The sequence below is a fragment of the Oncorhynchus masou genome, chromosome 9 (genome assembly GCF_036934945.1).
Source record: "Oncorhynchus masou masou isolate Uvic2021 chromosome 9, UVic_Omas_1.1, whole genome shotgun sequence".
Lineage (NCBI taxonomy): Eukaryota > Metazoa > Chordata > Actinopteri > Salmoniformes > Salmonidae > Oncorhynchus > Oncorhynchus masou.
Genome location: NC_088220.1, coordinates 81604384 through 81608883, shown reverse-complemented (window position 1 = coordinate 81608883; position 4500 = coordinate 81604384).

The following is a 4500-nucleotide window of genomic DNA, read 5'->3' as shown; positions in this document are numbered from 1 at the left end:
CCCTTCAGACTCCTGAATATGACTCACAGAATCCTTATCTCCATGATATGGTACAATGGGGTAGGGGACAAAAAAATGGTATGTGTGTATGCACGTGTCACTAGTGTTTAGATTGAAAAAGACTCTGGTCAAATGTGTTGTATCTCTATCTTCCATACACAGTTTCTCTGTAGGAGCTGGCAGTGGATCTACAAAGGGATATTCTGACTCTCTTGGATAAATCACCTCTCTCTCACAAACACCAACACACATCCGCTCACATGCACAAACACCTTCCCTGACACTCAACTCTGCTGTAATAAATCAATTGAGATTCAGCCCAATCCATCCTATCCTTTAGCTTTCAGAGCGAGTGAAACTCACGGTGTAGCTGGCTTAAAATCTCACGTCAAAGAGACAGCAGAGCTCCAATAAAGCTGTAAATACACCACGAAGCAAAAGATAGCGGGGTAGGTGGAGAGGACATCATGGAAGGAGAAAAGAGAGTCTCCGCCAAGTGATTTTGTGTGCAGAAGGCAAGTGGCGCGAGAAAGGCCACGAATCAAAGCAACAAAATACTCCTTCAAATTATGAAAAACCACGGTTGAAAATGCCCAACGGCATAACAACATGTGACTAAAAAAATCATTGCCTCTGGTGGCTTCGGTCTGGCAGTGAATGTACCAAAAGAAAAGACCTGCAAAGCATTTTACTCTATAAAAAGATCATGTTTAAAAATAGATATTCAAATCCAAATCTGCAGCAAAATATTCAATAGTTTAATTTGACCAATTACACAACTACATGGCAGTGAATTTTAGGGTCCAACCTGTAATTACGCTCTTAGACATTGGGAGAAAAACCCAATAGATAATCTTCATACAGGATTCTGCAGAATGATCCTAAATATACAGTATATGTACCAAATAATGCTAGCAGAGCAGAACTCGGTAGATTCCCTCTAGTTGTAAATAGCAAGAAAAAGGACACAATACATGTGGTAACATTTATGATCAAGCCCTACTACATCTTTAGAATTCAAAGCACTGGGAACCCAAGTGCTAAACCCTGAACAGAGTCCCCTGTGTCAGCTGTTAAAAACACTAAACAAGCCCATTATCCAAACACACAGGGAAATAATTCCGGTTGTTTCATAATTGAAAAACGAATTTTTGACAAATTGGGGAAATTTGACAAAAACACAGAAAATATTGAATTGCTATTTGGCACAAAAAATATAGTTTAAATTGGTAGATTATCTCTACTCTGTTAGAGATACAAAAACAAAAACAGATCCTGACCAAATACAGGCTCAGCGACCACCAGTTGGCGATAGAAAAAGGGAGACATAAAAAGACATGGCTACCGAAAGAGGAGCTTGTATGTGGTCACTGCACAACAAGGGAGGTAGAGGCATAGATTTAAAACATGTCCTTAGTAAGAGACAGGGTTGGGGTCAATTCAACATTTTTTATTTTATTCAATTCAACAAATAAATAAATTACAAAATGTATTCCATATTTTAAATGATTAACCCCAGAGGAAAAAACTATATACACTCATGGTTGAAGGAGAAACGGCTCCTCTTGCAGCAAAACATGTAATTGCCTGAAAAAGCCTGCAGAACACTGAATAATTACATCTGAATAATTAGCAGCAACACTTCTTATTAGTATTATTACCAGAGCCATGATTTTTTTCCAGATTGTTGTTGTAAGGGTCGTAGAGTTGATAGTAAAAGAACTAGTGTAATGGTAGTAGGGGTGATGGTAGTGTTGTTATAGTAATGATGATAGCAGTGGTAGTAATAGTAATTACAATAGTAGTGGTGGTAATGATGATAGTAGTGGTAGTAGTAGTAATGATGATTGTAGTGGTGGTAATGATGATAGTAGTGGTGGTGGTAGTAGTGATGATAGTAGTGGTAGTAATGATGATAGTAGTGGTGGTAATGATGACCGTAGTGGTAGTGGTAGTAATGATTATAGTAGTGGAAGTAATGATGATAGTAGTAGTGTAATGATGATAGTGGTAGTAATGATGATAGTAGTAGCAGTAATGTGTAATGATGAGCAATTATGATAGTAGTGCTAGTGGTAGTAATGATGATAGTATTGGTAGTGGTATTAATGATGATAGTAGTGGTAATAGTGGTAGTAATGATAGTAGTGTTAGTAGTTGTAATGATGAGAATAGTGGTAGTGGTAGTAATGATGATAGTAGTGGTAGTAATGATGATAGTAGTGGTAGTATGATGATAGTAGTGGCAGTAATGATGATAGTAGTGAGTGGTAGTAATGATGATAGTAGTGGTAGTAATGATGATAGTAGTGGTAGTAATTCTGATAGTAGTAGTAAGTAATGATGATAGTAGTGGTAGTATGATAATAGTAGTGGTAGTGGTAGTAATGATGATAGTAGATAGTAATGATGATAGTAGTGGTAGTAATGATGGTAATAGTAGTTGGTAGTGGTAGTAATGATGATAGTAGTGGTAGTGTAGTAATGATGATAGTAGTGGCAGTAATGATGATAATAGTGGTAGTAATGATGATAGTAGTGGTAGTAATGATGCTAATAGTGGTAGTAATGATGAGTAATGATGATAGTAGTGGTAGTGGTGGTAATGATGATAGAAGTCGTAGTAATGATGTAGTGGAAGTAATGATGATAGTAGTGGTAGTAATGATGATAGTAGTAGTAGTAGTAATGATGATGGTAGTGGTAGTAATTATGATAGTAGTGGTAGTGGTAGTAATGATGATATGATGATAGTAGTGGTAGTAATGATGATAGTAGTGGTAGTAGTAGTAATGATGATAGTAGTGGTAGTAAGTAATGATGAGTAGTCGTAGTAATGATGATAGTAGTGGTAGTAATGGTGATAGTAAGTAATGATAGTATGATAGTAATGATGATAGTAGTGGTGGTAGTAAATGATGATGAGTAGTGGTAGTAATGATGATAGTAGTGGTAGTAATGATGATAGTAGTGGTAGTAATGATGATAGTAGTGGTAGTGTGGTAGTGGTAGTAATGATGATAGTAGTAGTAGTAGTAATAGTATGATAGTAGTGGTAGTGGTAGTAATGATGATAGTAGTGGTAGTGGTAGTAATGATGATAGTAGTGGTAGTAATGATGATAGTAGTGGTAGTAATGATGATAGTAGTGGCAGTGGTAGTAATGATGATAGTAGTGGTAGTAGTAGTAATGATGATAGTAGTGGCAGTAATGATGATAGTAGTGGTAGTAATGATGATAGTAGTGGTAGTAATGATGCTAATAGTGGTAGTACTGATGATATTAGTGGAAGTAATGATGATAGTAGTCGTAGTGGTGGTAATGATGATAGAAGTCGTAGTAATGATGATAGTAATGATGATAGTAGTAGTAGTAGTAGTAATGATGATAGATAGTTGTAGTAATGATGATAGTAGTGGTAGTAGTAGTAATGATGATAGTAGTGGTAGTGGTAGTAATTATGATAGTAGTTGTAGTGGTAGTAATGATGATTGTAGTGGTAGTAGTAGTAATGATGATAGTAGTGGTAGTAGTAGTAATGATGATAGTAGTGGTAGTAGTAGTAATTATGAGAGTGAGAGAGAGATGGAACAAGAGAGAGAGAGAGATAGATGGAGCAAGAGAGAGAGATTGATGGAGCAAGAGAGAGAAAGATAGATGGAGCAAGAGAGAGAGAGAGAGAGAGAGAGATGGAGCAAGAAAGAGAAAGATAGATGGAGCAAGAGTGAGAGCGAGAGGAGAGAGAGAGAAAGAAGAGTAACATTTGTCACTTTAAACAAGTATCGGCCCAGCCATCGCTAAACTACATTGTATGCATAAAAACATGAGCTTGGAGAGTTGTTACAAAACTTGTCTTCCTCAAATAATGATATTATACTTTCCACTTTTCTCCATCATAAGCTTTCAACATTTCTCCCCTCTGTTGTTCAATGTCAAGAAATCCCTTCACACTTTCAGAGGCTGCGTTTAATTTTCTCTCTCTATCGTTCAATCCTTTTCCCTATAATTTGCCTGTCTCATTGAAATGATGCGTCACTTTATCCCCGATGACAGCGTAGCGCACATCAGCTCACACGTTGCTATGGCATTTATTCCCTGGCATTTTATGACTTCTCAGGTGGGGGAATATGTGTACCTCCCTGGGGAATTCATGTTAGCTGGGGGGGGGAACCTCCCTGGGGAATTCATAGTACGTGTACCTCCCTGGGGAATTCATGTTAGCTGGGGGCGGGGACGACCTTTTGAGTACGTGTACCTCCCTGGGGAATTCATGTTAGCTGGGGGCGGGACGACCTTTTGAGTCCGTGTACCTCCCTGGGGAATTCATGTTAGCTGGGGGCGGGACGACCTTTTGAGTCCGTGTACCTCCCTGGGGAATTCATGTTAGCTGGGGGCGGGGACGACCTTTTGAGTACGTGTACCTCCCTGGGGAATTCATGTTAGCTGGGGGCGGGGACGACCTTTGGTGGGGTAATGGGTGACATGTTTCTGTGTGCTTG